The 25181-nt window shown below is 42.3% G+C and overlaps 1 pseudogene; it reads left to right on the top strand.

Annotated features, from left to right (window-relative positions):
• Positions 1-1980: 1980 nt before the first annotated feature.
• Positions 1981-9328, top strand: LOC101446705 (E3 ubiquitin-protein ligase makorin-1 pseudogene; annotated as a pseudogene).
• The last annotated feature ends 15853 nt before the right edge of the window (positions 9329-25181 follow it).

Genomic DNA, 25181 nt, shown 5'->3' with positions numbered 1-25181 from the left:
AGTGAGGCCATACGTTGTTACAAAGCAAGTATCAATAAATTAAAAAACACTGAAATCATACAATGTATCTTATCTGACCACAATAAAATGAATCTAGAAATCAATAACAGAGGGAGAAATGGGAAATTCAAAAATACGTGGAAATTAACAACATATTCTTAAACAACTAATGGGTCAAAGAAGAAATCAAAAGAGAAGTTAGGATGTATCTTCAGATGAATGAAAATGAAAACACAACATACCAAAACTTATAGGATACAGTAAAGGCAGAGAAATTCTGTTTTTGACAGGGAAATTTACAGCTCTAAATACTTACAATAAAAAAGATCTTGGGAAGCAGATTTGGCTTAACTGATAGAGCGTCCACCTACCACATAGGAGGTCCAGGGTTCAAACCTAGGGCCTCCTGATCCGTATGGTGAGCTGGCCCATGTGCAATGCTGATGCACGCAAGGAGTGCTATGCCATGCAAGGGTGTCCTCCGTGTAGGGGAGCCCCACTAGCAAGAAGTGCACCTCTCAAGGAGAGCCACCCCATGCAAAAAAAGCACAACCCACCCAGGAGTGGCGCTGCACACATGGAAAGATGACACAACAAAAAAGAGATGCAGTTTCCCAGTACAACTGACAAGAATGCAAGCAGATGCAGAAGAACACACAGCGAATGGATACAGAGCGCAGACAACGGGGTTGGGGGGGGGAGAGATTTTTTTAAAAAGTCTCAAATCAGATCTAACCTCAAAACTGGAAGATCTAGAAAAAGAACAACAAACCAAACCCAAAGTAAATAGAAGGAAATAACGAAGATTAGAGCTGAGGAAGATGAAATAGAGAATAAAAATATAAAATAAAACCAAAAGATGGTTCTTTAAAAAGTTGACAAACCTTTAACTAGACTGACAAAAAAGAAGAGGAGCCAGATAACTAAAATCAGAAATAAAAAGGGGGACATTACTACTGACCCCACAGAAATAAAAAGTACTATAGGAGGATACTGTCAACAACTGTATGCCAACAAAGCTAACTTAGATGAAATGGGCAAATTCCTAGAAAAACACAAAACTACCTACCCCAATTCAAGAAAAAACAGAAGGGCTCCACAGACCAATTACTAGTAAAAAGAGTGGATCAGTCATCAAAAACCTCCAAGCAAAGAAAAACCCAGGAATAGATGGCTTCACTGGTGAATTTTACCAGTCAAGAATTAACACCAATCCTGCTCAAATTCTTGCAAAAAATGGAAGAGGAGAGAACACTCCCTAACTCATTCTATGAGGCCAACATTACGCTAATACCAAAGCCAGATGAAATTACCACAAGAAAATTAGAGACCAATCTCCCTTATGAAAATAGATGCAAAAATCCTCAACAAAATACTAGAAAACTAAATTCAACAGCACACTCTAAAAATTATACACCAATAATTAAGTAGGATTTATAGGATTTATTCAAGGTATGCAAACAAGATTCAACATAAGGAAATCTATTAATGTAATACACCACATAAACATAAAGATCACAAATAAATGTGATCATTTCAGTTGATACAGAAAGGCATTTGACAAAATCCAGCCTTCCTTCTTGATAAAAAATACTTAAATTTTCAGAGCTCAGTGCTGCTACCACCATGTCTTCCAGGACTAGTGTGAAATCCCTGCAGCTCCTGGTAGAGCAGCTCAAACTGGAGGCTGGCAGAGAGAGGATCAAAATTTCACAGGCAGCAGCAGAGCTCCAACAGTACTGTGTGCAGAATGAAAGTGGAAATCAATAATGGATGGAAAAAGGGAAAATTCGTAAACAAATGGAGGTTAAATACACTTAAATAATCAGTGGGTTAAAGAAGAAATTGCAAGAGTTCAGTAAATATCTTGACATGAATGAAAACGAGAATACAACATGAGAAAACATGGGCCACCACAAAGGCAGTGCTGGAAAGGAAAGTTATAGCCCTCAATTCTTACATTAAAAAAGAAGAGCTAAAATGGAAGATCTAACTGCACACCTGGAGGAACTAGAAAAAGAACAGCAAACTGATCCCAAACCAAGGCAAAGGAAAGAAATAGTAAAGATCAGAGCAGAGGTAAATGAAATAGAGATCACAAAATAAAACAATAAAATTAACAAAACCAAAAAAGGTTCTTTGAAAAGATCAGCATAATCAGTCTTAGCTAGACTGACAAAAAAAAAGAGAGAAGACACAAAATCAGAAATGAGAAGAGGGACATTACCACTGACCCTGTAGAAATAAGAGAGATTACAAGGGAAGCAGATGGGGTCAAGTGATAGAGCGCCTGCCTACCACATGGGAGGTCCTGGGTTCACTTCCTGGTGCACTGGAGAAGACAAGCAAGACAGCGAGCTGTCGTGATGGGCAGGTATGATAGGCAGGTGCAGTGAGCTGATACAACAAAATGATGCAACAAAGAGACAAAAGAGGAAAGACAAACACACAACAAAGCAGGGAACTGAGGTGGCTCAAGCAATTGAGTGCCTCTCTTCCACATGGGAGGTTCCAGATTTGGTTCCCAGTGCCTTCTAAAGAAAAGATGAGCAAACACAGAAAGTGCACAACGAATGGACACAGCAGATAATGAGCACAAACAACAAAGGGGGGAGAAAGAATAAAATCTTTTTTTCTCTCTTATTTCTCCCCCCTCCTCCCTCCATTGTCTGCTCTGTGTCCATTCACTGTGTATTCTTCTGTGTCTGTTGTATTCTTTTTAGGCAGCTCCAGGAACCTATCCTGGGATCTTCCAGAGTGGGAGAGAGGTGATCGTTCTCTTGGGTCACCTCAGCTCCCTAGTTTGCTGCATTTCATACTGTCTCTTCTCTGTGTCTCTTTTCTGTTGCATCATCTTGCTGAGTGAGCTCTCCATGTGGGCGGCTCCACTCCTGGGCGATCTGCTGTCCTGCACGGGGGCTGCACTCCTGGCACAGGGGCCACTCCTTGCACAGGGGGGCACCCTTGGGCAGGGTGACACTCCTTACACACGGCAGCACTCCACGCGGGCCACCTCGTGCCACAGGCCAGAAGGCCCTGGGTATCAAACCCAGGACCTCCTATATGGTAGGCGGAAGCTCTGTCCACTGAGCCATATCTGCTTTCCTAAAATAAATATTTAAAAAAAGAGATTGTAAGAGGATACTTCGAACAACTTCACAAAAAACTAGACAAGATGGACAACACTACAAACACTAACAACCTACACTGACCCTAGAAGAAACAGGACCTCAACAAGTCAATCATAAATGAAGAGATTGAAACAGTCATAAAAAACCTCCCAAAGGTGAAAATCCTGGGACCAGATGGCTTCACAGGTGAATTCTACCAATTATCCAGAGACAATCTAATACCAAACTTGTCTAAGCTCTTCCAAAAAACTGAACAGGAAAGAAAGCTTCCAAACTCATTCTATGAAGCCAACATCACCCTAATACCAAAATGAGATAAAGATATCATGAAATAAGAAAATTACAGACCAATATCTCTAATGAATACAGATGCAAAAATCTTCAACAAAATACTTGCAAACCGAATCCAAAAGCACATTAAAAGAATTATAAACCACGATCAAGTGGATTTTATCCCAAGGGTGTGCCAGGGTAGTTCAACACAAGAAAAGCAATTAGTGTAATAAAACATATTAATAAATTGAAGAAGAAAATCACATGATCCTCTCAATTGATGCAGAAAAGGTGTTTGACAAAATACAGCATTCTTGATAAACATGCGACAGGGAGTGGATATGGCTCAAGCCATTGGGCATACGCCTCCCACGTGGGCGGTTCCAAGGTCAGTTTCCAGTGCCTCCTAAAAAAAGCAAACAATGAGCAAAAGCAAAGAACGAGCAAAACAAAGGGGAAAAAAACCAACTCAGGGAAGCCGATGTGGCTCATTGATTGAGCACTGGCTTCCCCCTTATGAGGTCCAGTTTCAATCCCTAGCTCCAGGTACAGGTACCTCAAAAAAAAAAAAAAAAAAGCCCCAAAGATTGGAATAGAATGAAGCTTTAGCTAGCGTAGTACTCAATGGTGAAAGACTGAAAGCTTTCCCACTGAGATCAGGAACAAGACAAGGATGCCCACTGTCACCACTGTTACTCAATATTGTGATAGACATTCTAGCTAAAGCAATTGGGTTAGACAAAGAAATAAAAGACACCCAAATAGGAAAGGAAGAAATAAAACTTAAAACTTTCACTATCCGCTGATGATATGATCCTATATCTAGAAAATTCTGAAAAACCCACAATGCTACTAGAATAGATGACTTCAGGAAAGTGGCAGGATACAAGATTAATATGCAAAAAGGAACGTTTTTATACATTACTGATGAGCAATCTGAGGAGGAAATCAGAAAAAAAAAATTTCCATTTATTATAGCAACTAAAAGAATCAAATATTGAAGAATAAACTTAACCAAGAACATAAAGGACTTGTATTCAGAAAACTACAAAACATTGTTAAAATATATCAAAGACTACTTAAATAAATGGAAGGACTTTAAGTGTTCATGGACTGGGAGACTAAATATCAAGAGGTCAATTCTACCTAAACTGATTGACAGATTCAAGCAATCCCAATAAAAACCCCAATAGCCTTGTTTGCAGAAATGGAAAAGCCAGTTAACAAATTTATTTGGAAAGGTAGGGTCTCCAAATAGCCAAATATGTCCTTAAAAAGAAAAAGTTGGAGGACCCTCACTTCCTGACTGTAAAGCATATTACTGGGAGCAGATGTGGCTCAAGCAGTTGAGCGCCCACCTCCTACATGGGAGGTCCTGGGTTCAGTTCCCAGTGCCTCCTGAAAAAACAAAAACAAAACAAGGAGAAAAAAAACAAAACGATAAAACCACCTCAGGGAGGCCAACGTGGCTCAGTGATTGCGTGCCACCTTCCCACATGTGAGGTCCCAGGTTCAATCCCTGGCCCACGGTACCTCAAAAAAAAAAAAGGCATATTACTTAACTACAGTGGTAAAAACATATTGACCAAAGGAATCAAATTGAGAGTTCACATCTACAGTCAAGTGATTTTTGACAAGGGTGTCAAGCCTATTTAACTGGGCCAGAAAAAATCTATTCAACAAATGGTGCTGGGAGAACTGGCTATCCATATCCAAAAGAAAGAAAGAGGACCCCTATCTCATATTGTATACAAAAATGAACTCAAAATGTATCAAGGACCTAAATATAAAAGCAACAACCATAAAGCTCCTAGAAGAAAATGTAGGAAAACATCTTCAAGATTTTGTGGGAGGAGGTAGTTTCTTAAACCTTACACCCAAAACATGAGCAACATAAGAAAAAATAAATGGAACCTCCTTAAAATTAAACACTTTTACACCTCAAAGGAATTTGTCAAAAGGGTGAAAAGGCAGCTATGAGAGAAAATATTTGCAAATCACATATCTGATAAGATTTTTTTTTTACTTTTTTCTTTTTTTTATTTTATTTATTTCTCTCCCCTTCCTCCCTGTTGTCTGCTCTGTGTCCATTCACTGTGTGTTCTTCTGTGTCCACTTGCATTATCCGGTGGCACTGGGAAAGTGTCTCTTTCTTTGTTGCGTCATCTTGCTGCATCAGCTCTCCATGTGTGCGGCACCACTCCTGGGCAGGCTACACTTTTTTTTTTTCACATGGAGCAGCTCTCCTTGCAGGGCTCACTCCTTGCGTGTGGGGTACCCCTACGCAGGGGCACCCCTGCGTGGCATGGCACTCCTTGTGCATGGGCCAGCTTACCATACGGTTCAGGAGGCTCTGGGGATCAAACACTGGACCCTCCATATGCTAGATGGACACTCTATCAGCTGAGCCAAGTCCACTTTCCCTGATAAGATTTTAATATCTATGATCTATAAAGAGATATTACAACTCAACAATAAAAAGCCAAATGATGCAGTTAAAAAATGGGCAAAAGACTTTAATAGACAATTGTCCAAAGAAGACACACAAATGGCAAAAAAACATATGAAAAAATGTTCAACATTACTAGCAATTAGGGAAATGCAAATCAAAACTACAATGAGATATCATTTCACACTTATCAGAATGGCCACTATTAAAAGGTCAGAAAACTACAAGTATTTGAGAGGACATGGAGAGATAGGAACACCTATTCACTGTTGGTGGCAATGTAGAATGGTACAGCCACTGTGGAGGACTGTTTGGCAAGTCCTATGGAATTTGAATACAGACTTGCCATATGACCCAGCAATACCACTACTACGTATATACCCAGAAGAACTGAGAGCAGTGACACAAACAGACATCTGCACGCCAATATTCATAGTGGCATTATTCACAGTTGCCAAACCATGAAACAACCCAGGTGTCCATCAACAGATGACTGGATAAACAAATTGTGGTGTGTACATACGATGCATACCAATCCTAAATGTACATACACCTAATAAGGCTTCAAAATACATGAAGCAAAAAACTGGTAGAAAAAAAAGGTCAACCAGTCAAATCCACATTTACAGTTGGAGATTTCAATACCCTGCTCTCACTAATTTACAGATCAAGTAGATAGAAAATAAGTAAGAACATAGAAGATTTAAACACCATGATCAATCAATTTGACCTAATTAACATTTAGAAAACAACACTATCAATTTGACCTAATTAATATTTATAAAACACTAGATCCAACAACAACAGAATACATACTCTTTTCAAGTACACAGAGAACATTTACCAAGATAGGATATATTCAGGGCCATAAAATTAGTCTCAATAAATGAAAAAGGACTGAAATCATACAAAGTATCTCCTCTGACCAAATTGGAATTAAATTAAATATTAGTAACAAAGATCTGGAATATCCCCAAATATGTGGAAAGTAAATAACTCATTTCTAAATAACCCATGGATCAAAGAAAAAAATCAAAAAGTCAGAAAACACATTTTAACTTAAAGAACTTGGAGGATGCTACCAATGCAGGGATTAGAGGGAACTGATAGCATTAAAAGCCCATATATGAAATGAAGAAAAATCAGTAAATGAGTGACGCTTCCAGCTTAAGAAACCAGAAAAAGAAGAGCAAATTAAGCCCAAGGTAGCCAGAAGAAAGGAAACATTAAAGCAGGAATATCAATGAAATAGAAAACAGAAAAATAATAGAGAAAAATCAATGAAACCAAAAGCTGCTTCTTTGAAACCAATAGAATGGATAAACGTTTAACCAAATTGGGCAAGGGGAAGATGACACAAATTACCAATATCAGGAATGAGTACAAGAACAACAGTTCTGATTCTGTAGATAGTAAAAGAATATTAATAGAATATTATGAACAATTTTATGCCAATAAATTTGGCAATTTAGGTAAAATGGAAAACATTTCTGGAAAGACAAAAATACAAAGCTCATTGGAAAGAGTAGAAAACCTAAATAGCCCTACATCTATTAAGGAAATAGAATTTTCAGCGACTGGCGATAGAAAAGAACATCCTCAACCTGATAAAAAGGCACCTACAGCTAATATCATACTTTTGGTGAAAGAAAACAGGAGTCTGAGAAAAGTTATTCAGAAATCCACGTTTTGGGGTATGCAGAAATTAATCTCACTCATGATTCCCCTGAGTATTACTTCAATCAACTGCATAGCCGGCAGAATGGGAACTTTTTTTAAATCTTCTTTATGATTGTGCTTGTAATTATCCTTAAAATCTTTCTGACAGGAAAATAAACATTCAAATTCTAAAACAATAATAAAAGAAGAATTTAACTGATAGACGATCAATATGCAGACTGAATTACTACACCTGAAGACTGTTGAGGAAATTTCCCAGAGATAGAGTATGAAAAAAAGGTTAAGAAGTATAAAAGAGATAGGATGAAAGACCTAATAGGAATATAACAGTAATTGCCACCAGGTTTGTTCTGAGAACGAGAAGAGGATGGTGATAACGTCAGGAGCAGGAGCGGCCGTGTCAGTGGCAGCGACCTCCCCATCCCTGCCGGTGGCAGTAGGGTGGATGGGCCAAACAGGTCACCTGGCAAGTATTTTATTCAGGGGCTTATAAGGAAGGCGATACTGTCACTACTCACATGACCTCTCTGACAGTCCACACGGTAGAGTGTGCAAGTATTTTCAGCAAGGATACTGTCTATACGCAGACAGACGTGAACATAGCAAACCACTGAAACAGGAAGGAGCAACTGCTGCAGATCTAACTGCAAAATCACCCCTTGGTACTTCCACAAGTCTCTCAACAGTCACTGGACCAATTGTCAAAATGAGTGCAAGCGAAGCCAAGTCAACAAACTCAAACTTTGCAAATGTAGGAGCAGGCACAGAGGACTGGGCACCCCCTACTGTGGCTGTACTGCCCCCTGCACCCTGCACTGACGCACCCCCACGGGGATCTGTGACAAGGGAGAAATCAGAGAAAGAGCAAACTGCTATGGAAACAAAGAGAGCTTTGCCTCTATGCTGCAGTGGGAAAGTGCCCATACGGGAGGATCTGTATCTCCATGGAGACTCACGTGGTATGTGGTGGCTGCAGGTCCTGCATCCAATGGACGCTGCCCAGAGACCACAACATAAAACATCTTGCATGGAGGCCCCTGAGAAGGACATGGAGCTCTCATCTGCTGTCCAGCGCGGTAGCGACATGGTTTTGTGGCATTTGCATGGAGGTGGTCTCTGAGAAAGCCAACCCCAGTGAGCCCTGCTGTGCAATTCTCTCCAAATGCAACCACACCTACTGTCTCAAGTGTATTTGCAAGTGGAGGAGGGCTAAGCAATTTGAGAGCCAGATCATAAAGTCTGCCCAGAAGGCTGGATCACATCCAACTTTGCCATTCCAAGTGAGTACTGGGTGGAGGAGGGAGGAGAGAAGCAGAAACTCATTCAGCAATACGAGGAGGCAATGAGCAACAAGGCGTGCGGGTATTCTGATGAAGGACATGGGAGCTGCCCATTTGAGGGAACTGTTTTTCAAGCAAGTGCATCCTGCCGGCCATAGAGAGGAGCCAGAGACAGAAAGTGGGAATATGGAGTAGATGAGCAGATACCCGGCCCAACGAAGGAGCCACTTATGGGAGCTCATTGAGGAAAGAGAGAACAGCAATCCCTTTAACAATGAAGCGGTTGTCACATTTGTGCTGAGTGAGACGTTGCTTATGTTTTGTTTTGCTTTTAGGAGCTACGGGGGATTGAACCCAGGACCTCGTACATGGGAAGCAGGCACTCAGCCACCGAGCTGCATCCATTCCCCTGCTTATGCTTTTGGCTGCAGGTGGGGATGACAACCTGACAGACTTTGAAGGCAAGTGGGACTTGTTTCATGATGAGCTGGAAGATTTATGACTTGGATCTATAGCAAATTTCAGTGGAGCGTGACATGGTCTGCCCAGCGTCAGCCAGCCACTCCCATGGTGTGGCAGTGCCTGCGCTTCTCTCCTAGGCAGGCTCATCAGTACCAGGTGCTCATTCTACCCAGGGTCTGTCTTCTCAATCCCTCACCTTTCCCCAAGGAGTGTGTTGTTTTCGCTGTTTAAAAGTTACAGAAAATAAACCTTAGTTTTTTTATAGTATGAATTTAACTATCAGGCAGTTTATGTACGTTTGTTGAGTCTTCTGTTTTCAACCAGATTCACACAGTTCTAGGATAAGCATTAATGGACTTTCCACACTCATTTGGAGGACCCTGGGTTCAATATAAAAGCATTGGCCACGGTTTGGGGACCAAGAATAGGGGTGATGAGTGAAGGGATATCAACTGGGAAGTAGCCTTTGGCTACAGACTTCAGAGGTGGATACTTAGAGTTCCTGGTGAAATCTGCACGTTTGAGTTTTTCTATCTGTTCCTTACCCTGTAATCCCCACCACATGCATTTGTTCTGTGGTTTTGGTCTCTTGTTTCACTGCACCACAGATACTACTACTGAGTAACCAGAACCACATGTGAATGTACTGAGATTTTCACTGTGTTTAGTATGATGGCAAAATTGTGAAAGAAAACATATAAAAGATTTAATGGCATAAAGTAAATGCAGAGTTAGAAGTTGACTCCCAAGGGCTGATAGACTTAGCATGTGTGAGTGCAAGGGTATCACAAGATTTTCATCCCCAGCCTTAGGGTGACAACTTGGTTTAGTGGTTTCAGCCTAGTGTGGCAGGTAGATCTTAAAGGACAAAGCAGTATACTGACACTGGCAGTTTTTAACATAGTAGTGTTGGCTCTTTCTATCTATACAAGGTTAGAAATGGGGTTAGTATAGAGGTTAAAATGATTTGGGTATCACATATAAACACAAACTGGATCTCAGATACACAGTTATATTTATTTATTTTTTTAGATTTACTTTTATTTCTCTCCCCTTCCCCACCCTACCCCAGTTGTCTGTTCTCTGTGTCCATTCGCTGTGTGTTCTGTGTCCACTTCTATTCTTGTCAGCAGCACCGGGAATCTGTATCTCTTTTTGTTGTGCCATCTTGCTGCATCAGCTCTCCGTGTGTACAGCCCCACTCCTGGGCAGGCTGAACTTTTCTTTCGTGCTGGGCGGCTCTCCTTAAGGGGTGCACTCCCCGCACGTAGGGCTCCCCTATGCAGGGGACACCCCTGCATGGCAGGGCACTCCTCGTGCACATCAGCACTGCGCATGGCCCAGCTCCACACGGGTCAAGGAGGCCCAGGGTTTGAACTGTGGACCTCCCGTGTGGTAGGCGGATGCTCTAACCATTGAGCCAAGTCCACTTCCCACACAGTTATAGTTTATCTCCTATAGTTTTTAATCTCCTAGCCTTTTCAGTCCAGGCACTTATTGAAAAAACCTTTGTCCTCATTTGAGGGGTTTTGTTGTCAGGTTTTTTTGTGTTTGTTTTTATGGATATTTGCCTCCTTCCATCCCTGAGCTTTGCTAGGTAGGCAGTTGTGAAACAAAACGACGTTTCTAAGTGTTTATTGTAGTGGAGTCATTGGTTTGCAGTAATAAGTCACACTTTTCCACTAAAGGGGTAGGGAGTGGGCATCTACGAGGTGAGCTAAAGTCAAGTTATTAGAAGAATCCCTTAATCAGAAATTTTAGCTTTGCATTTTGTTGCTCTATTTCCTGAAGACAGCTTGAGATGTTCCTTATTTGTCTATTGACTGCTTTGATCCCTTGGATTCCACCCATTCTTTCACTTTAAGAAAAAACAAATAATTGTTGCAGAGTTCTCTGTATTTTGCAGCTGTCCTTTTGAAAGAAACATTTTTCCTATGTAAAATTTTAAAAAGATGAGGATGATGTTAAAAGCTTACACATATAACATTTAATACGTGCCCAGGATAGTCACTGCAGATATCACTGTAATAAGAAAAGATGAGAACAGACTCAAATGTCCTCAGATCAGTAGAGTCAAATCCTGGCATGATCGTAAGAGTGACTACCATCAAGCTATTAAAAAGCAGGAGGCATTCAAGGACAAAGAAGGACATTATATATTGATGAAAAGTGTCAAATCATCAAGAAGATATAACAATTATAAATATATATGTACCTTACAGCAGAACCCAAAATATATGAAACAAATATTGACAAATTTGAAGAGAGAAATAGTTCTGGATTAATCATGGGAAACTTTGATACACCACTTTCAGTAATGGAGCAATAAGGAAATAGAAGTCTTGAACAATACTCTAAACCAGCGAGACCTAACAGACGTGTATAGAACAATTCACCCAACACCAGAATACACATTTTTCTCTAGTGCACCAGGACAGACTATATGTTAGGTCACAAAACAAGTCTCAGGAAGCAGATACGGTCCACGTGATAGAGCATCTGCCTACCATATAGGAGGTCCAGGGTTCGAACCCAGGGCCTCCTGGCCCACGTGGTGAGCTGGCCCATGCGCGGTGCTGCCGTGTAAGGAGTGCTATGCCACGCAGGGGTGTCCCCCTCATAGGGGAGCCCTATGCACAAGGAGTGTGCCCTCAAGGAGAGCCGCCCTGTGTGAAAAAAGGACAGCCCACCCAAAAGTGGCACCGCACACATGGAAAGCTGACACAGCAAGATGATACAACAAAAAGAGACACAGATTCTCGGTGCTGCCGAGAATGCAAGCAGACATGGAAGAACACACAGGGAAAAGACACAAGAGAGCAGACAATGGGGGGTGGGGAAGGGGAGAGAAATAAGTAAAAATAAGTCTTAAAAAATACTTAATTTCTATTTAAAAAAAGCAAAACAAGTCTCAATAAAGCTTAAAAGACTGAAATCATACAAAATATCTTCTCTACCCACAATGGGATGAAACTGGAAATCAATAACTGAGGGAGAAATGGAAAATTCACAAATATGTAGAAATTAGTCTAGCAACATATTCTTAAACAATAAATGGGTCAAAGAAGAAATCAAAAGGGAAATTAGGATACATCTTGAGGCAAATGAAAATGAAAACACACATACCAAAAGTTATAGAATGGAGGAAAGGCAGTGCTGAGAGAGAAAGTTATAGCTCTAAATTAATACAATAAAAAAGAAGAAAGAGTGGAGTGGGTATAGCTCAGTGGAGGGATGCCTACTTCACATCTGCTACTTCCCTGGTTCAGTCCCTGGTACCTCCTGGGAGAAGGGGTCCAGAGAGTGATCTAGCAAGTTATCAGGCACCCAGATGGCACCTCATGACAGGGAACTTATGGACAGATTTTTTAAAAAGAAGAAGAACTCAAATCAGAGCTATAACCTCAAAATTGGAGGATCTAGAATAAGAACAACAAGGAAAACCCAAAGCAAGCAGAAGGAAGGAAATAAAGATTAGAGCTAAGGAAAATGAAATAGAAACTAAAAAACTATAGAGAGAATCAACAAAACCAAAAGTTGGCTCTTTGAAAAAAAATCAATAAATTGACAAACCTTTAGCTAGACTACTGACAAAGAAAAAAAGAGGGCGCAGATAACTATAATCAGAAATGAAAAGGGAGACATTACTGCTTACCCCACAGAAATAAAAAAGGACTATAAGAGGATACTACGAACTATATACCAGCAAATTAGATAATTGAGATGAAATGGACAAATTCCTAGAAAAACACAAACTACCTACACTGACTCAAGAAGAAATAAATCTCCACAAACCAAATGCTAATAAATAGACTGAATAAAAACCACCCAGCAAAGAAAAGCCCAGGAGCAGATGGATTCAATGGTGAATTTTACCAAATATTCAAAGAATAAACATAAATCCTGCTCAAACTCTTGTAAAAAATGGAAGAGGGGGGAGCACTCCCCAACTCACTCCATGAGGCCAACACTACCCTCACACCAAATCCAGGTAAAGATACAAGGACAGAAAACTACAGACCAATATCTTGTGTGTGTGTGTTGTTTTATTTTTAAAGATTTTATTTAATTTATTTCTCCCCTCCTCCATTTCCCCTGTTGTCTGCTGTGTCCACTCACTGTGTGTTCTTCTGTATCTGCTTATATTCTCATTAGGTGGCTCCGGGAACTGATCCTGGGAACTTCCTGAGTGGGAGAGAAGCGATTACACTCTTGCGCCACCTCAGCTCCCCTTTCTGCTATGTCTTCTTCCTTGTTCCTCTGTGTCTCTTGTTGCATCATCTTGCTGTGCCAACTCTCCACGTCAGCTGGCACTCCTGCATGGGGCTGCATTTCCTCATGGGCCGGTACTCTGCGTGGGCCAACTCACCATGTGGGCCAGCTTGCCCTCACCAGGAGGCCCTGGGCATCAAACCCTGGACCTCCCATATGGTAGATGGGAGCCCAATTGGTCAAGCCCCAACCATTTCCCCAGACCAGTATCTCTTTTGAATAGAAGTGTAAAAATCCTCAACAAAATACTAGCAAACCAAATCCAATAGCACATTAAAAGAATTAGACAACACAGTCAACTGGGATTTATCCCAGCTATGCAAACATAATTAAACATAAGAAAATCAATTAATATACCACATTAATGGAAAAAGGGGGAAAACCCACATAACCATCTCAACTAAAGCAGAAAAGACATTTGACAAAATCTAGCACCCCTTCTTGATAAAAACACTCAGTACACTAGGAAGAGAAGGAAACTTCAACATGATAAAGGACATAGATGGAAAACCCACAGCTAACATCCTTTTTAATGGTGAAAGACTGAAAGCTTTCCCTCTAAGATCAGGAACAAGACAAAGATTCCCACTGTCACCACTGTTATTCAATATTGTCCTAGAAGTTCTAGCTAAAGCAATTAGGCAAGATAAAGAAATAAAGGCACCCAAATAGGAAAAGAAGTAGTACAACTGTTGCTATTCCCTAATGATATGATCCTATATTTAGAAAAACCCCAAAATGGGGAACGGATGTGGCTTAAGCAATTGAGCACCTGCCTCCCACATGGAAGGTCTTGGGTTCGGTTTCCAATGCCTCCTGGAGAAACAAAAATAAACCACAAGCAAAACAAACAATAGAACCAACTCAGAGAAGCCGCTGTGGCTCAGTGGTTGAGGGCTGGCTTCCCACATAGGAGGTCCCGGGTTCAATCCCTGGCCCCCTGTACCACAAAAAAACCACAAACAAACAAAAAAAAACAAAACACCACAACAAAGCTACTGTTGTAGACGAGTTCAGCAAAGTGGGAGATACAAGATTAATATGCAAAAAGCAGTAACGTTTCTATACATCATTAATGATCATTAATGAGTAGCCTAAGTAGGAAGTCAAAAAACAATTTCATTTATAATAACAACTAAAAGAATTAAATATTTAGGAATAAACTTAACCAAGGACATAAAGGGCCTGTATTCAGAAAACTACAAAATATTGCTAAAAAAAAAAAACAACAAAGAAGACCTAAATAAACAGATACTCCATGTTAATGTATTGGAAGACTAAATATCGTTAAGATGTCAAGTCTGGGAAGTGGACTTGGCCCAGTGGCTAGGGCATCCGTCTACCACATGGGAGGTCCGCGGTTCAAACCCCGGGCCTCCTTGACCCATGTGGAGCTGGCCCATGCGCAGTGCTGATGCACGCAAGGAGTGCCGTGCCACGCAGGGGTGTCCCGTTTAGGGGAGCCCCACACACAAGGAGTGCACCCCATAAGGAGAGCCGCCCAGGGCGAAAAAGTGTAGCCTGCCCAGGAATGGCGCCACACACACGGAGAGCTGACACAACAAGATGACACAACAAAAAGAAACACAGATTCCCGTGCCACTGACAACAGAAGAAACGGACAAAGAAGACACAGCAAATAGACACTGAGAACAGACAACCGGGGAGGTGAGGGGAAAGGGGAGAGAAATAAATAAATCTTAAAAAAAAAAAAAGAATGAAGACTTTCTTTTGGTACTGATATGAAATATCACCAAGATATACAGTTAAGCGGAGAAAAAAATCAAGATGTAGAAAAGTGGGCATGTTATAGTTTTTTTTTCTTGAAGAACAAACAGGAAGCTCATGACACTCATTGCTTCTAGGAAGGGGAAGTACATGACTGGAGGATATCATTGTATGCCCTTTTGTACTTTTTAAATTTTTTATGATATGAATCTATAACCTATTTTTTAAATAAAATTTCAACTAGAGAGAGAGAGATGTTTGTGGATAGGATGATATAACAAATATGTCACTTCTCCCAAATTAATCTACAAATTCAATGCAATCTACCAAAAAATATTTCAGCTGGACTGTTAAAAACCTTAACTGATTCCAAAATGCACATGGAAAAATAAAGGTAAACAAATAGTTAATGTTGAAAAAGAAAAGCAATGAAGAAAGACTCGCCCTATTAAATATTAAGACAAAATATAAGTCACAATAATAAAAACAATGTGGTAATAGCATTAAGAAAAGTCCAACCAACAGAAAAGAATAAAGAGCTCAGAATGAGACACAAATATTTATAAATGGGAACTTGATAAAGGTTGCCATGAAACGATGAGGGAAGGACAGATTGTTTTTTAATACTGTTAGAAAAATAACTAGTTTTTAAAATTTTATTTATATTCTTCCCTTCATGGAAAAAATAAAGCTGGACCCCTACCTTCTGCCACGCATAAGGGTAGACTCCAGATGGGTCAGAGAATTGTGAGGTACAATTATAAAGGTTAATAAAAGAAAATGTAGGGAGATGCCTTTGTGACCTAAGAATACAGAAAAGACTTTTTAAACAAGTTCCTAAAAGCACAAAGCATAAGACAAAATAATGATGGAATTGACCTCATCAAAATTAAGAATTTCTATTCCACAAAGATCCTTGCTCACAGGAGATGCCTGCAACGTCCATGTGGTGGCTGCAGCTACATAACCCAGAAAAGCATGTTCTTGAACTTAATCCACTCCTGTGGGGGTGAACTCTTGCAAATAGCACCTTTGGGTGAGGATAGTTAAGGTGTGGCCCATCTGAACCAGGACTGATCTTAGTCCTGTAACTGAAGGCCTTATAAGGAAGGTCACAGAGAGAGAAAGCCAGAGGGAACAGCCAGAAGCTGAAAGTCGAGGCAACCTGGGAGAAAGCAGGAGAGGCCGCCATGTGCATTGCTGGGTGACAGAAAAGCCAAGGACCAAGGGTTGCCGCAGCCAGCCTCCAAAGACCATAGTCTTCTGGAAGAAAGCATTGCCTTGCTGGCACCTTGATTTTGGACTTCTCCTAGCCTCAAAACTGTGAGCCGATAAATTCCCCTTGTTTAAGCTAATCCACTGCATGGTATTTGTTTTGGCAGACAGGAAACTAAAACTGGCAAGGATTATAAATATCTGGAATATAAGAATGTTCTGCTAACCAAAACAAAAAATCAGGAATCCAAAGAGAATGGGGGTAAAGAAAATGAAAAATAAATTCATGTAATACAGAAAAAGGACCAAGAAATCCTTAAAAATATACTCAGATTTCCTTAAGCACTAAGGAAATACAAGATCAAGCCATGAGATATTTTCTACCCATTAGACTGACAAAAATTAGATGCCCATTAATGCCTAGTATTGGAAATTGTGAGCAAACAGGTACCTCCCAGTGCTGGGGGAGAAAGGAAACAGCGGGATTGAAAGGGTATTTGGCAGAACTGGAGGTATAAACCATAGAACTGATGTTTGAAAACCATTAAAAAGATCAAGTCACTTGAAAGTAGGAATGTAGGAAAATGTAACATGAGGAAAGGATGTTGAGGGATCTATAGAGTATTAATACCAGTACAGAGAGGAGAGGGGAGGGGGGGGAGGGGGGACATAAAAATACAATGTTTGTAGTTACACAGGAAAAAGTCTGGAAGTATCACCCTGAACTACCCTAAGAGAAGGGACTTTCACTTTTTTACTATGAAACATGTATTTGAAACTTTTGCAGAGTATAAATAAAACTTTTTGAACACGATAAAGGGCATATATGAAAAACCCACAGCTAATATCATACTCAATGGTGAAAGGATAAAGGTTTTCCCTCTAAGATCTGGAACAAGACAAGGATGTCCACAGTCACCACTCATATTTAACACTGTATTAGAAGTACTTGTTGGAGAACTTAGGCAAGAAAAAGAAACAAAAGGCATCCAAATTGGGAAGGAAGAAGTAAAACTTTCACTATTTGCAGATGACATGATCCGATACCTAGAAAGTTTTGAAAAATCTACAACAAAGCTTCTAGAGCTGATAAAAATGTTCAGTAAAGTGGCGAGATATAAAATCAACATGCACAAATCAGCAGCACTTCTGGACACTAATAATAAGCAATCTGAGGAGGAAATGAAGAAAAAAAATCTATTCACCATAGCAACTAAAAGAATCAAACATCTAGGAATAAACTTAACTAAGGCTGTAAAGGACTTGTACATAGATAACTACACAATATTGCTAAAGGATATCAAAGAAGACCTAAATAAATGGAAGAATATTCCTGGGAAGCAGATTTGGCTCAAGCGATGAGCTCCGGCCTACCACATGGGAGGTCTGTGGTTCAGTTCCTAGTGCCTCCTAAAGAAGACAGCAAGCTGGTGTGACAAGCAGGAGTGGCAAGTTGACACAACAAGATGACGCAACAAGAGACACAAGAGGTAGAACATAATGAAACACACAACAAAGCAGGGAGTAGAGGTTCCTGGCACCTCCTAAAGAAGGTGAGCAAGACAGCAAGCTGAGGCAACAGGCAGGCACAACAAGCTAGCACAACAAGAGATACAAGAAGAAAAAAACATAGTGAGAGACACAACAAATCAGGGAATGGAGGCGGCTCAAGCGATTAGCGACCTCCTTCCCATATCAGAGACCGTAGGTTCAGTTCCCAGTGCCTCCTAAAGAAACAGGGAAGACAACCAACACAACAAAGTACAAACAATGAGGGGATGCAGAGAAATGAAGAAATAAAATAAATCTTCAAAGGTAAAAATAAAAGATGTCTATTCTACCCAAATTGACTTATAGATTCAGAGCAATCCCAATAAAAGTTCCAATAGCATTTTTTACTGAACTGGAAAAGCCAATTATCAAGTTTATTTGGAAGTATAAGGGGCCCTGAATATCCAAAAACATCTTGAAAAGGAAAAACGAAACTGGAGGAATCACACTGACTGACTGGAAAGCATACTACAAAACTACAATGGTCAAAACTGAATGGTATTGGCAAAAGGATAGCCATACTGACCAAAGGAACTGAACTGAGAGTTCAGATATAGACCTGTGCATATTTGGCCAACTGATATTCAACAAGGCCCCCAAGCCCACTCAACTGGGAGAGAATAGTCTCTTCAACAAATGGTGCTGGGAGAACTGGATATCCATATCCAAAAGAATGAAAAAGGATCATCACCTCACAGCCTATACAAAAATTAACTCAAGATGGATCAAAGGCCTGAATATAAGAGCAAAAACCATAAAGCTCCTGGAAGATAATGTAGGAAAGCATCTACAAGATCTGGTAGTAGAAAATGGCTTCATAAACTTTACACCCAAAGCACAGGCAATGAAAGAAAAAAATAAATGGGACCTCTTCAAAATTAAAAACGTTTGTGCATCAAAGGAGTTTGTCAAGAAAGTGAAAAGGCAGCCAGTCAATGGGAGAAAATATTTGTAAACCACCTATATGATAAAGGCTTAATGGCCTACATATATAAAGAATTCTTACATCTCAAAAATAAAAAGACAATCCATTTAAAAAATGGACAAGAGATTTGAATAGACACTTTTCCAAAGAGTAAATACAAGTGGCTAAAAAGCACATGAAAAGATGCTCAACATGATTAGCTACTGGGGAAATGCAAATCCAAACTACAATAATGGAAGCAGATGTGGCTCAACTGATAGAGCATTCACCTACCATATGGAGGGTGCAGGGTTCTATACCCAGGGCCTCCTGACCTGTGTGGTGAGCTTACCCACACTCAGTACTACTGCACACAAGGAGGGTCGTGCCACATAGGGGTGCCCCCACATAGGGGAGCCCCACACGCGAGGAGTGTACCCCACAAGGAGAGTCGCCCCATGTGAAAAAAAGTGCAGCCCACCCAGGAGTGGCACCACACACGTGGAGAGCTGATGCAGCAAGATGACGCAACAGAATAGAGATGCAATTTCCCAGTGCCACCTGATAATACAAGCAGATGCAGAACTCACAGCGAATGGACAGAGAGAAGACAATGGGGGGGAAGGGGAGAGAAATAAATAAATCTTTTTTTTAAAAACTACAATAAGATAGCATCTTACACCTATTAGACTGCTATTAAAAAACAAACAGAAAACTACAAGTGTTGTAGAGGATGTAGAGGAAAGGGAATACTCATCCACTGCTGTGGGAATGTAGAATGGTGCAGCTACTGTGGACAGTGGTTTTGCGGTTCCTCAGGAAGCTAACTATAGAATTTTCATACGATCCACCAATCCCACTACTAGGAATATACCCAGAAGAATTGAAAGCAGGGAAATGAACACTAATATAACAGGATATATGCACACTAATGTTCATCATGGCATTATTCACAATTGCCAAAAGTTGGAAGAAACCCAAGTGTCCATCAATGGATGAACAGATAAAACGTATTATATACATATGATTGAATATTACTCAGCTTCCAAATAAACTTGATAATTGGCTTTTCCAGTTCAGTAAAAAATGCTATTGGAACTTTTATTGGGATTGCACTGAATCTGTAAATCAGATGTCTAGGATAGACATCTCTTATTTTTACTTTTAAAGATTTATTTTATTTCTCTATTTCTCTGCACCCTCTCATTGTTTGTACTTTGCTGTGTCTGTTGTCTTCCCTGTGCCAGCTCTCTGCATGGGCCAGCACTCCTGCACAGGGCAGCTCACCACATGGGCAAGCTTGCCTTTACCAGGAGGCCCTGGGCATCAAACCTTGGACCTCTTATATGGTAGTAAGGGGTCTGTAGTTTTCACCTGACTGGCAAAGGGTCCCTGGAACAAAAAAGGTTAAGAAACCCTGCTGTAAGCCAAACTCAATAGATAAACTCACTACCTTCCCCCCCGCCCCTAATCCAGCATGGGACTTGATGTCAGGGGATGAGCCTCCCTGGCACCGAGGGATTATTACAAAGCACCAGCAATGCATTTAGAAAAAGACCTTGACCAAAAGGTGGAAATACGAGTTTTTATGGCTAAGAGATTTCAAAGTGGGTTGGGAGGTCATTCCAGAGGTTATGCATATGCACACCTTAGGTGGGCCTCCCTAATGGCCACAGTACATAAAACCTCAAACAGGGGTCCTCCCCAGGGCTCTAGAGACATCTGGACACTATATGCAAGGCACACAGTCCCATGACATCAGCGCCCTATTGGTGCTTACCTTGGAATACATGATAACCTACTTCCCCAATGTAACAGAATTAGACTTATTTATAATTTCCCTACACGTGATTCTTTTTAAAGATTTTTATTATTTTTATTTATTTCTCTCCCCTTCCCCCCCAGCCACCCTGTTGTCTGCTCTCTGTGTCCATTTGCTGCATGTTCTTCTTTGTTCGCTTCTGTTGTGGTCAGCGACACGGGAATCTGTGTTTCTTTTTGTTGCGTCATCTTGCTGCATCAGCTCTCCGTGTGTGCGGTGCCATTCCTGGGCAGGCTGGACTTTCTTTTGCTCTGGGCGGCTCTCCTTATGGGGCGCACTCCTTGCATATGGGGCTCCCCTACGTGGGGACACCCCTGCGTGGCATGGCACTCCTTGCGTGCATCAGCACTACGCGTGGGCCAGCTGCACCTGGGTCAAAGAGGCCCAGGGTTTGAACCCTGGACCTCCCATGTGGTAGGCAGACGCTCTATCCACTGGGCCAAGTCCGCTTCCCTACACGTGATTCTTCTACACCCTTGTGGCAGTTTGAGATTATATATAAATCCCAAAAAGGGAACGATTATATTTGTAAACTAATCTATTATTCTGGATGTGATACCCTTTGATTGTATTAAATTCAGCTGAGGGACCTTTGATTAGATTACCTGTTACGACTGCATTTAAGGCATTTTGATTCAACTAAGTAAGGCATGTCTCATGTTGAGTCCCCACCCTCTTGCTGGGTCTGACATAAATGGATTCACGGACAGACTGACACACAGGGAGAGATCTGTCATTTTTGATCCTGCCATGTGACAGAAAGGAGAGGGCTCAAACAGCTAAGCCCTGGGAAGAGATGAGCCATTTTGCCTGAGAGCTTGCAGCTGAAATTGGTAAGAAAGCAGAGCAGCTGAGCCTGAGAGAAGACCAGAGAGCAAGGCTGAAACCTTGCAGAAATCAGCAGCCATGTTTCTTCATCATGTGACAACACGCTAGGGCAGGGGTCTTAAACCAGGGGCTCATGCCCCCCCCCCCCCCGAGACGTCTGGGATCCATGAGCTTGAATTGAAAAAAACTGGCTTATTATCTTTATTTTCTCTGACTTCTAACCGAAATCTAGAATTTCATTCACTTATGAATGTATGCAATAAATAAATTACAGTAGTATACATTTTGCCTGACTGGCAAAGGGGTCCGTGGAACAAAAAAAGGTTAAGAACCCCTGCTCTAGGATCAACAGCTGACTTTGGTGAGAAACCATCTCTGCTGATGCCTTGATTCAGCCTTAGAACTGAAGTTTTTACCCCCAAATAAATATCTTTTATAAAATCCAACAGATTTCTGGTACTTTGCATCTGCACCCCTTTGGCAGAATAACACACCCTTTTATTTGAACCTAACTATACCCATTAAATACATGCCCCAGAGACTTAAATCTCCTGGCTGTTCCTATGCCAGTTGGGCCCTGAATCTCAGCAGAGTTGCAGCCAACACCTACACTCCCATTCATCAGACTTGCCCAGGACAACTAAGAAAATGAAGATGGACAACTTCCATCCCAGAAAACAGAGGATATCTACAACTGCAAGCAAAACAGTTCCTCCTTCCGTCTGGCCCTTAAGATCTAAGCCCCCTCTCAATCTGAAGCAGAGCAGGTCTCACCATCCTAAAATTCTCCAGGTTGAGGAATGAACAAGCATGAGGGGGGAATGCAACCATGGACCAAAGTAGACTTACCATTGCAGTAACAGAAGAACTTGTAACATCAGTATAAACATAGTGGTTATCAGGAGTTCTGAGGGGTGGGGGAGGGAAGGACAGGTGGAACTCAGGGCATTTTTAGGGCATGGGAATTGTTCTGCATGATACTGCAATGAGGACACTGGCCATTAGACATTTTGTCAAAACCTATAAAACTATAGTGCAAAGTGTAAACCCTAATGTAAACTATAGATCGTGGTTAGTAGCAATACTTCAATGTGGGCTCATCAATTGTAACAAATGTACCACACTTAGGTAAGATGTTATAAATAGGGGGAAATGTGAGGGGGAGGGTATGGTATATGGGAATCCCCTGTAATTTCGATTTAATTTTCCTATAATCTAAAACTTCTTTAAAAATGCAATGCAATGCAATTAAGCAACAATGCAATTAAAGTAAAAACAAAAAACCCTGAAACTGAAGAGTAGACATTAAAATGTAAAACCATTTTAAAAGGTGAGAAACCACAGACTGTATAAATTTATGTGCAATTACAGAGCAAATGATTAATCTCCAGAATATAAATATGGACAATTACAAATCAATAAGAAGATACACAGCCCACGGAAGAAACAGACAAAAACATGAACAGTAACACAGCAGAAGCCAGAACAGCCAAACCCTGTCAAAGAATTGTGTAACTCCTCTAGGAGCCAGGGAGGTGCAAGTTAAAATCACCATCAGGTGGAAGAAAATCTGTAAAGTCTGATGGCAAAAATGTAGTTTTTTCACACACCGACAACCACTTTGGAGAGCAATTTAGCAATATCTGGTAAAGCTGAAGAAACCAATAACCTAAGGCTCAGCAATCTCACTTCTGGTTAAATGCTCAGAAGTTCTCAAACAGGAACAAGGAGACATTCCAGAATGTGCACTGTGCATCATTTATAATAGCAAAACATTGGAATCTACCTAAATGCCCGTCCTCAGGAAGAGGGATAAACAAAATGCAGGATATTTATGCAACGGGACACCAGGCGGCAATCAAAATAAATGAACTAGAGCTACACATATCAACATAGGGGGAAAAAACTCAAAACCAATTTCAGTTTTTCCAAAGAGTAACCTGGGGCCATGAAGCAAATCTCAACTAATTTCAAAGAATGTCAAAAATGCAGAAGATGATCTGAGAACACAATGCAATTAAATAAACAGTCGGCAACAATGGGTGCAGTATGAAAGACACAGAGACAGTTGGCAACGTTTGAATGTTGTCTGTAGATGACACCATTTATCCATTTATTGTTGTTTTATTTCCCAGCTGTGATCACTGTTCTTATGTAAATGAATGTCCCAGATTTTAGGAAATACATAACAAAGTATTAGGGTACAAAAGAGCATGATGTCTGCAACCCACTCTGGGATAGTTGAGATCAACTGGACCAAGGGGTGGCGTTCAGAATTCACTTCTAAACTAGGAGGACCAGCAGTCAACGAGGGCTGCTCTGTAGCAAAGCCAAGTGCATGCAGGGAATCCCTGGCGCCCGTGAGAGCTCCTCGAAGCCCGAGTCTGGGAGCTGGACGTTGGCGCACAGCCTTGGGCACTTGTATAAAATGGGGAACACGTGGCCTGGAAGGCCTGCCCGAGGCCCCGAGGATCTTTGGGACTGGCTGAAGCGAGGCCCAGGCAGTTCTGAGAGGCAGAAACCAAGCTCCCGCCGCCACTTGGAAACCCACAGGCCTGGCCACTCGGCCGGCTGCCCGGCGCCCTGGCCCCCTGGGAGCGGGCTGGCTCAGAGTGGCCACCACTGGCCCTTGCGGCCCAGGTGCGCCTCAGCAGGCCAGGGGAGAGGGCTTCGGGCCTTCTGGGCCTGAAGACCAAGCCAGGGGCTGGAGTCCCCCGGGAGGAGAGTGGGGTCCCCAGCCCGGCCACTCGTGCCTGGCACCAAGGTGTTCTCTGCGGAAGCCTCTCCCTGTGCCCCTCCACCCGCAGCGCCCCTACCCAGCCACTCCACCACCTGGAGAAAAGACCTGGACCATGGTGGCTCTTCTCCTAGCTGGAGAGGCCATGGGGCCACCAGAACCACCACCCCCCCACCCCCCCACCCCGCTGTTTCTGGGCTCACAGGGACCCTGCCTGGGGTCAGTGACTCAGGGAGCGAGACCATCATCTACCCCCGCCTAGGGCGAGTCCAACTCGGCTGCCGCTGCCGAGAAGCCCGGGGCTGCCCTTTTCCTTCGCACCTGAGCCCCGGGCGGCCTCCGCGGTCCCGGAGACGGTGGGGGTTAGGATGACCCATTTCCTGCACACCGCCCCTGGGAGCCCGCCCCGCCCCCTGCGCCCGCGGGCCACGCGGGAACTGGGTGCGCACCTGGCAGCTGGGCTCGGCTCTCCAGGGCCCTGGACCGCAGCGCTCCCCCGACCTGCTACCCCTGAGCCCACCCCCGCCTGCACCCCAAGAGCAGCCCCGGAGGGCGGGCGGCGGGCCGGGGCTGGCTCCTTGCGCGGGGCGCTGGCGCCGGCATGAAGTCCACTGGGCGCCACGGCCCCGGCTGGTTGAGCGCCCCCTCCAGGGTGGGCTCACGGGGTCCTCAGTCTCCGTGCTCCCCGCTCCTTCGCAATCTTTCTTGGCTCCTTTTCTCTCCCTGCGGCCTCGCTCACTGCGTGGACCAGAGGGGCTCAGAGCTTGGGCTCTGGCTTCGGATCCCTCTGCCCAAGCGCAGCCCCTCCGGCTCCTGCGGGGTCCTGGGCGCTCGCCCTCCCTCCCGCAG

Source organism: Dasypus novemcinctus, chromosome 19, assembly GCF_030445035.2.
Source record: "Dasypus novemcinctus isolate mDasNov1 chromosome 19, mDasNov1.1.hap2, whole genome shotgun sequence".
Lineage (NCBI taxonomy): Eukaryota > Metazoa > Chordata > Mammalia > Cingulata > Dasypodidae > Dasypus > Dasypus novemcinctus.
This window is presented reverse-complemented; position numbering and strand designations above follow the sequence as displayed.